This window comes from Kogia breviceps, chromosome 4 (genome assembly GCF_026419965.1).
Source record: "Kogia breviceps isolate mKogBre1 chromosome 4, mKogBre1 haplotype 1, whole genome shotgun sequence".
NCBI classification, from domain to species: domain Eukaryota; kingdom Metazoa; phylum Chordata; class Mammalia; order Artiodactyla; family Physeteridae; genus Kogia; species Kogia breviceps.
In genome coordinates this window covers 100,428,772-100,441,647 of record NC_081313.1, presented here as the reverse complement: position 1 = coordinate 100,441,647, position 12,876 = coordinate 100,428,772, and the positions used below count along the sequence as shown (strand labels likewise).

General features: G+C 36.7%; 1 long non-coding RNA gene across 1 annotated transcript in view; it reads right to left on the bottom strand.

The window, feature by feature from the left end:
- LOC131754368 (uncharacterized) overlaps positions 1–12,876 on the bottom strand; it is a 24,599-nt gene extending 11,723 nt beyond the window's left edge. Inside the window, exons 1-2 of the long non-coding RNA XR_010840215.1 lie at positions 12,668–12,876; positions 11,380–11,515 (exon numbers count right to left, since the gene is read on the bottom strand). This is a non-coding gene — a long non-coding RNA (uncharacterized lncRNA). The remainder of the gene's footprint in view (positions 1–11,379; positions 11,516–12,667) is intronic.

Below are 12,876 nucleotides of genomic sequence, written 5' to 3'. Positions count from 1 at the left end.
CATATTAGTGTATATATGTCAATCCCAGTCTCCCAGTTCATCACACCACCCCCCTCCCCCTGTTTTCCCCCCATGGTGCCTATACGTTTGTACTCTACATCTGTGTCTCTACTTCTGCCTTGCAAACCGGTTCATCGGTACCATTTTTCTAGATTCCACATATATGCCCTAATATACGATATTTGTTTTTCTCTTTCTGACTTACTTCACTCTGTATGACAGTCTCTAGATCCATCCACGTCTCTAGAAATGACCCTGTTTCGTTCCTTTTTATGGCTGAGTAATATTCCATTGTATATATGTACCACATCTTCTTTATCCATTCGTCTGTCGATGGGCATTTAGGTTGCTTCCACAAACTGGCTATTGTAAATAGTGCAGCAGTGACATTGGGGTGCATGTGTCTTTTTGAATTACAGTTTTCTCTGGGTATATGCCCAGTAGTGGGATTGCTAGGTCATATGCTAACTCTATTTTTAGTTTTTTAAGGAACGTCCATATTGTTCTCCATAGTGGCTGTATCAATTTACATTCCCACCAACAGTACAAGAGGGTTCCCTGTTCTCCACACCCTCTCCAGCATTTGTTGTTTGTAGATTTTCTAATGATGCCCATTCTAACTGGTGTGAGGTGACACCTCATTGTAGCTTTGATTTGCGTTTCTCTAATAATTAGTGATGTTGAGCAGCTCTTCATGTGCTTCTTGGCCATCTGTATGTCTTCCTTGGAGAAATGTCTATTTAGATTTTCACCCATTTTTTGATTAGGTTGTTTGATTTTTTAATATGAGCTGCATGAGCTGTTTAAATATTTTGGAGATTAATCCTTTGTCTGTTGATTCGTTTGCAAATATTTTCTCCCATTCTGAGCGTTGTCTTTTCGTCTTGTTTATAGTTTCCTTTGCTGTGCAAAAGCATTTAAATTTCATTAGGTCCCATTTGTTTATTTTTGTTTTTATTTCCATTACTGTAGGAGCTGGGTCAAAAAGGATCTTGCTTATGTCTTAGAGTGTTCTTCCTATGTTTCCCTCTAAGAGTTTAATAGTGTCCGGTCTTACATTTAGGTCTTTAATCCATTTTGAGTTTATTTTTGTGTATGGTGTTAGGGAGTGTTCTAATTTCATTTACATATAGCTGTCCAGTTTTCCCAGCACCACTTATTGAAGAGACTGTCTTCTCAATTGTGTATCCTTGCCTCCTTTGTCATAGATTAGTTGACCACAGGTGCATGAGTTTATCTCTGGGCTTTCTATCCTGTTCCATTGATCTACATTTCTGTTTTTGTGCCAGTACCATATTGTCTTGTTTACTGTAGCTTTGTAGTATAGTCTAAAGTCAAGGAGTCTGATTCCTCCAGCTCTATTTTTTTCCCTCAAGATTGCTTTGGCTATTTGGGGTCTTTTGTGTCTCCATACAAATTTTAAGATTTTTTTTTTTTTGTTCTAGTTCTGTAAAAAATGCCATAGGTAATTTGATAGGGATTGCATTGAATCTGTAGATTGCTTTGGGTAGTATAGTCATTTTCACAATATTGATTCTTCCAAGCCAAGAACATGGTATATCTCTCCATCTGTTTGTGTCATCTTTGATTTCTTTCATCAGTGTCTTATAGTTTTCTGAGTACAGGTATTTTACCTCCTTAGGTTGGTTTATTCCTAGGTATTTTATTCTTTTTGTTGCAATGGTGAATGGGATTGTTTCCTTAATTTCTCTTTCTGATCTGTCGTTGTTAGTGTATAGGAATGCAAGAGATTTCTGTGAATTGATTTTATTTTATTTTTTGTGGTATGCGGGCCTCTCACTGCCATGACTTCTCCCGCTGTGGAGCACAGGCTCTGGACGCGCAGGCCCAGTGGCCACGGCCCACAGGCCCAGCCGCTCCATGGCATGTGGGATCCCCCTGGACCAGAGCATGAACCTGCGTCCCCTGCATAGGCAGGCGCACACCCAACCACTGCGCCACCAGGGGAGCCCTGTGCATTGATTTTGTATCTTGCAACTTTACCAAATTCAATGATTAGCTCTAGTAGTTTTCTGGTAGCATCTTTAGGATTCTCTATGTATAGTATCTTCAAACAGTGACAATTTTACTTCTTCTTTTCCAATTTGTATTTCTTTTTCTTCTTTGATAGCTGTGGCTAGGACTTCCAAAGCTATGTTGAATAATAGTGGTGAGAGTGGACATCCTTGTCTTGTTCCTGATCTTAAAGTAAATGCTTTCAGTTTTTCACCATTGAGAATGATGTTTGCTGTGGGTATGCCATATATGGCCTTTATTATGTTGAGATAGATTCCCTCTATACCCACTTTCTGGAGAGTTTTGATCATAAATGGATGTTGAATTTTGTCAAAAGCTTTTTTTGCATTTGTTGAGATGATCATATGGTTTTTATTCTTCAATTAGCTAATATGATGTATCACATTGATTGATTTACATATATTGAAGAATCCTTATATCACTGGGATAAATCCCACTTTATTATAGTGTATGATCCTTTTAATGTTTTGTTGGATTCTGTTTGCTAGTATTTTGTTGAGGATTTTTGCATCTATATTCATCAGTGATATTGGTCTGTAATTTTCTTTTTTTGTAGCATCTCTGTCTGGTTTTGGTATCAGGGTGATGGTGGCCTCCTAGAATGAGTTTGGGAGTGTTCCTTCCTCCATAATTTTTTGGAAGATTTTGAGAAGGATAGGTGTTAGCTCTTCTCTAAATGTTTGATAGAATTCACCTGTGAAAGCGCCTGGTACTGGACTTTTGGTTGTTGGAAGATTTTTAATCACAGTTTCAATTTCAGTGCCTGTTAGTGGTCTGTTCATGTTTTCTATTTCTTCGTGGTTCAGTCTTGGAAGGTTATACCTGTCTAAGAATTTGTCCATTTATTCCAGGTTGTCCATTTTATTGGCATAGAGTTGCTTGTAGTAGTCTCTCATGATGCTTTGTATTTCTGTAGTGTCTGTTGTAACTTTTCCTTTTTCCTTTTTAATTTTATTGGTTTGAGTCCTCTCCCTCTTTTTCTTGATGAATGTGGCTTAAGGTTTACTAATTTTGTTTATCTCCTTAAAGAACCAGGTTTCAGTTTTATCGATCTTTGCTATTGTTTTCTTTGTTTGTATTTCATTTATTTCTGCTCTGATTTGTATGATTTCTTTCCTGCTACTAACTTTGGGTTTTCTTTGTTCTTCTTTCTCTAGTTCCTTTAGCTGTAAGGTTAGATTGTTTATTTGAGATTTTTCTTGTTTCTGAGGTAGGCTTGTATAGCTATAAACTTCCCTCTTAGAACTGCTTTTGCTACATCCCATAGGTTTTGGATTGCTGTGTTTTCTTTGTTATTTGTCTCTATGTATTTTTTGATTTCCTCTTTGATTTCTTCAGTGATCTCTTGGTTATTTTGTAGCATATTGTTTAGCCTCCATGTGTTCGTGTTTTTTTACAGTTTTTTTTCCTGCAGTTGATTTCTAATCTCACAGCATTGTAGTCAGAAAAGATGCTTGATACAATTTCAATTTTCTTAAATTTACCGAGGCTTGATTTGTGACCCAAGATATGATCTATGTTGGAGAATGTTCTGTGTGCACTTGAGAAGAAAGTGTAATCTGCTGTTTGCAGATGGAATGTCCTATAAATATCAATTAAATCTATCTGTTCCATTGTGTCATTTAAAGCTTGTGTTTCCTCATTAATTTTCTATCTGGATGATCTGTCCATTGGTGTAAGTGAGGTGTTAAAGTCCCCTACTATTATTGTGGTACTGTTGATTTCCTCTTTTCTAGATGTTAACAGTTGCCTTATATATTGAGGTGCTCCTACATTGGATGCATACATGTTTATAATTGTTATATCTTCTTGGATTGATCCCTTGATCATTATGTAGTGTCCTTCCTTGTCTCTTGTAACATTCTTTATTTTAAAGTCTATTTTATCTGATATGAGTATAGCTACTCCAGCTTTCTTTTGATTTCCATTTGCATGGAATATCTTTTTCCATCCCCTCACTTTCAGTCTGTATGTGTCCCTAGGACTGAAGTGGTTCTCTTGTAGTCAGCATATATGTGGATGTTGTTTTTGTATCCATTCAGCAAGCCTGTGTCTTTTGGTTGGAGCATTTAATCCATTCACAATTAAGGTATTATCAATATGTATGTTCCTGTTACCATTTTCTTAATTGTTTTGGGTTTGTTTTTGTAGGTCCTTTTCTTCTCTTGTGTTTCCCACTTAGAGAAGTTTGCTTAGCATTTGTTGTGGAGCTGATTTGGTGGTGCTGAACTCTCTTAGCTTTTGCTTCTCTGTAAAGCTTTTGATTTCTCTGTCGAATCTGAATGAGATCCTTGCCGGGTAGAGTAATCTTGGTGGTAGGTTCTTTCCTTTCATCACTTTAAATATATCATGCCACCCGCTTCTGGCTTGTGGAGTTTCTGCTGAGAAATCAGCTGTTAACCTTACAGGAGTTCCCTTGTGTGTTCTTTGTCATTTTCCCTTTGTTGCTTTTAATCATTTTTCTTTGTCTTTAATTTTTGTGTACTATGTGTCTTGGCATGTTTCTCCTTGGGTTTGTCCTGCCTGGGATTCTCTGAACTTCCTGGACTTGGGTGGCTATTTTCTTTCCCATGTTAGGGAAGTTTTTGTCTATAATCTCTTCAAATATTTTCTCAGATCTTTTCTTTCTCTCTTCTGGGACCCCTATAATGCGAATGTTGGTGCATTTAATGTTGTCTCAGAGATCTCTTAGGCTGTCTTCATTTCTTTTTAGTCTTTTTTCTTTATTCTGTTCCATGGCAGTGAATTCCACCATTCTGTCTTCCAGGTCACTTATCCATTCTTCTGCCTCATATATTGTGCTATTGATTCCTTCTAGTGTATCTTTGATGTTATTGTATTGCTCATCTCTGTTTGTTTTTTAATTCTTTTAGGTGTTTGTTCTTTAATTCTTCTAGATCTTTGTTAAACATTTCTTTCATCTTCTCGATCTTTGGCTCCATTCTTTTTCTGAGGTCCTGGATCATCGTCACTATCATTATTCTGAATTCTTTTTCTAGAAGGTTGCCTATTTCCACTTCATTTTGTTGTTTTTCTGGGGTTTTATCTTGTTCCTTCATCTGGTACATAGTTCTCTGCCATTTCATTTTGTCTATCTTTCTGTGAATGTGGTTTTTGTTCCGTATGCTGCAGGATTGTCATTCTTCTTGCTTGTGCCGTCTGCCCTCTGGTGGATGAGGCTATCTAAGAGGCTTTTGTGAGCTTCCTGAAGGGAGGGACTGGTGGTGGGTAGAGCTGGGTGTTGCTCTGGTGGGCAGAGCTCAGTACGACTTTAATCCACTTATCTGCTGACGGGTGGGGCTGAGTTCCCTCCCTATTGGTTGTGTGGCCTGAGGGGACCCAGCACTGGAGACTACCTGGCTCTTTGGTGGGGCTAATGGTGGTCTTTGAGAGGGCTCACACCAAGGAGTACTTCCCAGAACTTCTGCTGCCAGTGTCCTTGTCCCCACAGTGAGCCAAAGACACCCCCCACCTCTGCAGGAGACCCTCCAACACTAGCAGGTAGGTCTGGTTCGGTCTCCTATGGGGTCACTGCTCCTTTCTGCTGTGTCCTGATGTGCACACTACTTTGTGTGTGCCCTCCAAGAGTGGAGTCTCTGTTTCCCCCAGTCCTGTCAAAGTCCTGCAGTCAATTCCCACTAGCCTTCAAAGTCTGATTCTCTGGGAATTCCTCCTCCTGTTGCTGGACCCCCAGGTTGGGAAGCCTGACGTGGGGCTCAGAACCTTCACTCCAGTTGGTGGACTTCTGTGGTATAACTGTTCTCCTGTTTGTGAGTCACCCACCCAGTGATTACGGGATTTAATTTTATTGTGATTGCACCCCTCCTACCATCTCATTGTGGCTTTTCCTTTGTCTTTTGATGTGGGGTATCTTTTCTGGTGAGTTCCAGTGTCTTCCTGTCAATTATTGTTCAGCAGTTAGTTGTGATTCCGGTGTTCTCACAAGAGGGAGTGAGCGCACGTCCTTCTACTCTGTCTTGAACCAATCTCCAGATCGTTCTTATAGGCATACTTGTAGGGCTGTTTTCTCTGGCTTCAAAAGAACAAATAAAACTGGAAGTGGAAAAAGAAAAGGAAAGGTAGAGTGGGAATTCAACCTGATGAGGAAGATGTTTAGAAAGAGGAAGGATTAGAACTTTCAGAGTTTTGGGGAGCAGAATGAAAGTTTCTCTGATTTTTTACCTACAGGTAACCTGTCATTCAACAGTCCTGAATACCTGTGGGTCCTTCTGGAGAAAGGGGTGAGGGAACTTGGATACCTTACATGAAGATGAGAAAAAACAAACAAAAAACACCCTTACTGTAACTGCAATAAAATTGGAATAAAATGAATGGGAAATTCCACTATAAATGAGGCAGAGGTAGAACCAATGTTAATTTTATTTCTTCCTTTCCTGTTAGCTATACCTATCGTACTTCTTTTATTTCTAACTACACTGGCTTCAACTTTCCAAAACAATGTGAAGTGAAAATGTAATAATAGTATAATGACAGCCATCCTTGTTATGTTTCTAACTTCCAATATTTCTCCATTAAATGCAATATTGGCTATTAGTCTAAGACACCCATTTTCACATTAAGAAATTAAACTTCTATTCCTAGATTTTTTAAGTGCTTTGTTTAGAAATGGACAGATTAATGAATCTCTTGGTGTTTTAATGGGATGCAAAAAGATTTTTTATTGGTCTTACTGGAATGATGCATTTAGTCAAATTCAGTTCCTATCATTTAATTAACCATGGTAATACTGAACAATACTAAAAAATATAGAGAAGTTGGTTTGCAGTATTATTTGACATTTTCCCATTCACATTTATAAATGATTCAGCTCCTCCCACTCCCCATAATATAATCTTTGTTAATTTTAGTACCAAGATTATCCAATCTTCCAAAAAATACGGCAGCATGATGTAGTTGTTAACAACACAGGCTATTCAGTTCACATCTTAGCTTCACCACTTACTGGCTGTGTGACCTTCAACAAGTCAAGTGACCAACAAAGATTAGGGTGATAGAACAGAATGTAAATTCTATAAACCTTCATAAGGTAGAAATGGTATAAATAACAAACAGTGAGAAGGGAAGAAAAAGCAAAGAAAAATCTGCTACTTTTTCATATTTTTATAGCTGGGTCAAAATATGTAATTGAAAGCAGATAAATATATCCATCTACCTATTCTTAGATTTATTAGTATAAAGATAAACCCTAAGAAAGATAATATCACTGACTAATAGTAATGGAGGAAAGAATGCTGAAAGGAAGAACAATTTAATTTAAGCATTATTCAGAATATACTGTCTAAAGCAAGTCAACAAATATGGACAATTGGCTAAATCAAATACACCACCTGTTTCTGTAGATACAGTTTAGTGAAATACAGCCACATCTGTTTGTTCACATATTATCTATGGCTGCTTTTGTGCTACAACACCAGAGTCAAGTGGCCACCAGAGACGTTATGGGCTGCAAGGCCTAGAATATTTACTCTCACTTGTTACAGAAAGTGTTCGATGACCCATATTCTAAAGCAATAGAGTATTAAGTATGTCTGTGTATATATACGATTACAATGATAAAGATAGCCTCTATTAAAAACGTTCAAATATTTCATATTATAAAAGAATCATTGACACACACAAAAGTTGCCTAGAAAGAATGACAATGTAAATGACAGCTGACTTCTCAATAGAAACAGTCAGAAAACAATGAAATATTTTCATACTAATGAAGAAAATAATTATTAACCAAGATTAGTTACCCTACTAGAATGTCAGTTGAGAATGAGACTGAAATAAAGACATTATTCTAACAGACAAAAACTAAGAGGGCTTACCACTAACCGATCTTCACTATACAATGTTGAAAAATGTGTACCTAGGAAAGCAGGAAAATGATACCAGAAAGAAGGTCAAAGACAAAAAAAAAAAAAGGTCAACAAAGAAAGTGGTATACTTGTGAGTAAATCTATATAAACATTAACTGTATAAAGCAACAATGATAATGTCTAATTTGGAGATAAAGTTAAAAGGCAGAACTGAAATTTTTGACACAAATGCACACAAGATAAAAAAGTGATCCAAGAATTAGGAAGCTTATGTATTGTTTAGTAGGCTGGTAGAGTTACTGAGGTTAACTTTAATTCTTAAAAATATTCACTTTAAATTTTAAAGGGTAACTACCAAAAGAAATTCCAAAATAGCAGAGAAGGAAAATAGGAAAAACATCTGAAATGCAATTTGAAAAAGGTAGGAAAAGAGAAAACCAGCAGCTTAGAAATCACAATGTATCAGAATATTTGGTATACGGCTAAAAGACCACACAAAGAAAAAACTGAATACCTTACTTAGGTAAACCATTAACCAACTAATCTAGAAAAAAGTATAAAACATAAATACACAAAATAAAACAAAAGACTGAACTCACCCAAATTTGTAGAGGTAATTTTAAAAATCAAGAGATTACATTGTTTAGCTCTGCAAATAAAATATATATCATGGATGAAATGGTTACTGTTTTTCGGGGGGGGCACACTGTGTGGCTTGCAGATCTTAGTTTCCCAGCCAGAGATCGAAGCCGGGGCCCTGCAGTGACAGCACCGAGTCCTAACCACTGGACCGTCAGGTAATTCCTGAAAAAGTTACTTTTTAAGAAAAATATAAAATTGAGTTCAGGTGAAAATCTAAATAGATAAATTAATATAGAAAAAATAGAGAAATACACCAGGCAGAAATTTTTTTTAGAATTATTCCACGAAATCTTTGAAGAACAAAAGAGAAAATCACCTAGTAATTTTCAAAAATGCTTAAAAGGCATGTGTTAAAACTCAACATCCATTCTTGATTAAAAAATATGTTTTAATAATAGGAATAGATCATAACTTCATAAAATGTATCTTTCTAAATCTAAAAGTCAACTTCATGCTTAAGTGAAAGCACTAAAAGCATTTCCATTAATGTCAGGAATAGACAAAGAGGTCCACTTTCAGTGTTATTATTTTATGTTGTATTGGAGGTACTAGCCATTATACTTAGGTAAAAGAAATAGAGTTACAAAAATTAGGAGCAAGTAAAACGATCAATATCTGAAGAAGGTATAATTCTGAACCTGGGAAGATGGAGGAGAAACAGTGGAGTAACTATTAAAAAAACAGTGAGAGTTTTGTAAGGTAGCTGAGAAAGTTTTAGCCTTCATATACATCAACAATAACCAGTTAAGAGGTTAAAAATTAGATATCATTTATAACATGAACAAAATCAAATACCTTATTTGGAAAAAAAAAACCAAAGTCAAAAGACAAATGACAAAATGGAAATTCTTTGCAAATCATGGTAGGCACAGTGCTTATTTCACTAACATATGAAGAACTCCTACAAACCAGTAACAAAAAGACTAAGAACCCCAAATAAATATGGTCAAAAAATAGGTCATAGAAAATGAAAATACAAATGGCTGTGCTAATTGTTCTCATTTTAAATTAATTACGGTAAACTTCAAATGAACTTCTAATGCTGCCTAGTAATGATACTGTTTCTTATTTCAATTATTCTCATGCTTTTTCTCCAGCATTAATTCATACTTTCTCCTCTATAATCAAACATTACCTTCTCTCCCACTCTCATTCTCCACTGCTACCATCCAAGTCCAAGCCATTCTATCTCTTACCTGGATTATTCTAATAGCCTTCTAACTGGCAGCTTCAGGTATTCAACTATATGAGTCATTGATATGCTGAAAAAACTTGTATATATCCATGATTAGTTATTCAATAATAATATTTATTCAAATATTTATAGAATATGTATTTTAAAAGCAAATATTTAACTGAGCACTATCATGTACTTCTATGAATGTCACAGAAGAAAAACCAAGCAAAGAGGAAGGAATAATCAGTTGGTTTCTAAGGGAAATGAGAGAAGCTCTCCCTAATAAGCTGACATTTGAACAGAGACCTGCAAAACTGAGGGAGGGAGGTTTGCAGATATCAAAGCAGAGAATATAAATTCAAGCACTAAAATAAGAAAATTCTAAGTATTTAGTAATGCAATTATAGAACTCACTAAAGTAAGAAAATTCTAAGCATTGATAAGGCAATTATGGCATTATAGGCCTTAAAAATTTGATAGGGCTTGCAAACCTCTCCTTTATCACAGGTGGTACCTATGATTAAAAAAAAACAAAAACAAAATCAGAACTAGTTCACACCTATTTTAGACCTGAGTTAAATTGGTTGTTGTTGGTATTATGTGAAGACTATGAACTCCCATCCATAACAGAGAGAGCTAAGCTAAACACTGAATATTCATACCATGTTTAGTTTAAAAATAAACACAGATAATCCTCCTCCATTCATTGACCCTCTAAGTTTTGGCTGTCTTTACTGAAAAACATCCTTTCAATTATATCCTGAAAACAGCATGGAGAATGACTTTCTTTCAAAACAAGTTTCCCCTTGAGGAGAAACACATGTTCAAAGTACAAACAACATTCCAGTATTCAACTTAAGGCTACTTAATTTCTGCACGATGATGTCATACTTAGACTACTGAACTTGCTCCTGTTCATATCATTTCTTCTACAGTTCTATATTTTAGGCCCATCCATGGAAGCAGACCCATCATTTTATACAACTAGAGAACAACAATAAGAACATGTTTGAAACACATATACCTCCCACGTTACAAAAAAATTCTAAGAGTAATCAAAATTAATATCCCAAGACAATTTTTTTTTTTTTTTTTTTGTGGTACGCAGGCCTCTCACTGTTGTGGCCTCTCCCATTGTGGAGCACAGGCTCTGGACGCACAGGCTCAGGGGCCATGGCTCACGGGTCCAGCCACATGTGGGATCTTCCCGGATCGGGGCATGAACCCATGTCCCCTGTATCAGCAGGCAGACTCTCAACCACTGTGCCACCAGGGAAGCCCCCAAGACAATTTTTAAAAATAAAACTTAGATGCTGATTTTAAAATTTGTTTCTAAAGAAAAGACAAAAGACTTGCCAAGAAAATTCTGAGAAAAACAATTATGAGTAAACAGGGCTACTGGGTATCTAAGGAAAATACAAAGCTATAATAATTTAAAATGTAATATCTGATCAGAGAAACAGATACGCAGAAAAGAGAGAGAGCATAGGAACAATGCTGCGCTTATATGGTGACATTTCAAATCAGTAGAGAAGAGATGACTCAACTACTCAAAAATAGCATTAAAACCATATTCATTTCAGAAAAACTAGAAGTTAGATCCCAACAACATATCATATACTTATTAGAATAATTCTTAGCTGCAGTAACAGATAACACCCTAAATCTCAGTGACATAACCAAATACTTATTTCTTACTCATGTGAAGTTCAACAGGTGGCTGGGTAAGGTTGTGGGGATCTGTTTCATGCCACCATGCAGGAACCCTGGCTGATAGAAATTTCACCAACTTCAAGATCTATCTTGCAAGGTTTCCCAATATGTTAACATCTAGCTGGAAAACAAAGAAAGAAATGTGGAGATTGCCTGGAAAGTTCTGTGGAGCATGTAAAAATCATGTAATCACTTTTACCCATATTCGGTTACCTAAGTAAAATAAGAAATAGATTAAGTGAACACTTTTTAGCCAATTTCTAACATAGTATGTCCTTCTGGTTACCGGGTGCCCTACCACATAGAGCACGTTCCCTCCTTCCCTAAGTGAGACATGCCAAAATTCCATCCAGTTATTGCAAACAGCTCAATGTCCAGGATCTCTGAATAATGCATAGTTCTTTCCACCAGTTCTGGATATGGCCACTTGAGGTTCCAGTGACTTGTACCAGCAACAGATGTTATAGACATCTCCCTACTGCCAGCTGGCCCGATTTATCGTGGTGAAGCATGGCCATGACATTTGTAATAAAAACTGCCATCTGGTAAAGGGAACATGGGAGACACACAGAAGGTGATGGTCTATAGTAGTTATGACATCCTTCTGGCAGGTGTTTTGAGGTCCCTCTTATCTGGCAGTGGGACATTTTCCTGATTTCAGTTTTTCTATCTGGAAGGAACTACTTATTCAATGTTCTTCAAAGCTCTGGATCTACCTTTTTGGAGGTTTTTTGGTCCATTATTACATTTGATACAAATGATGGGGATCTTGCCCTCACTGGGGGACTTCACAGTTTTTGCAACCTATCTCTTACCTGAGCAAGTTTGGAAGCCCCCAAATACTAGTAATGATAGAACATTTGAAGGCTATTGAAATCTAGTCTTGCAATTTCTTTAGCATTACAAAAAAGCAGATTACTGTTTTTGAGGGAAAGGTATCTATTCAGTCACATATGCTGATAGCACCCCCAAAGTTCTTTACTAAATATAATTCTCAAGCTTGCCTTATTTTTTCCCTCATTTGCCAACATGGCTTAAAGTCATCATGTTTAGGAGGAAATGCCACATCCTTACTTAGAACTGTGTGGAGCCAAAAGTCTTAGTGGGCATTTGTCCATAATCTCTTATTATTTGGGGCTAGAAGCCATGGCTTTTCCATCCTTTTACTCCCCCCCCCCCACCGCTTTCAAACTAACAAGTTTTTGCTACATCCCATTTCTTGTTTCTTGTATCACCTTGATAAATGCAGATAGTAACAATCAACATTCATTACCAACATTCCATTCTCCAGCCTCTCTCCGCACTATGATGTCAGTAAGCATGTGGTCCACCTTCCAAGTAACTGTAAATGACCATTTAAAAAATTGTTCTTTTACTGCATGCAGAAATCTCCAGTTTTATAGCCCTGGATATTAGTTTCCATCTTGACTGTATGGTGGACCAATGCCAAGAATTTTGGATTTTTGTTACAGTAGCATCCTT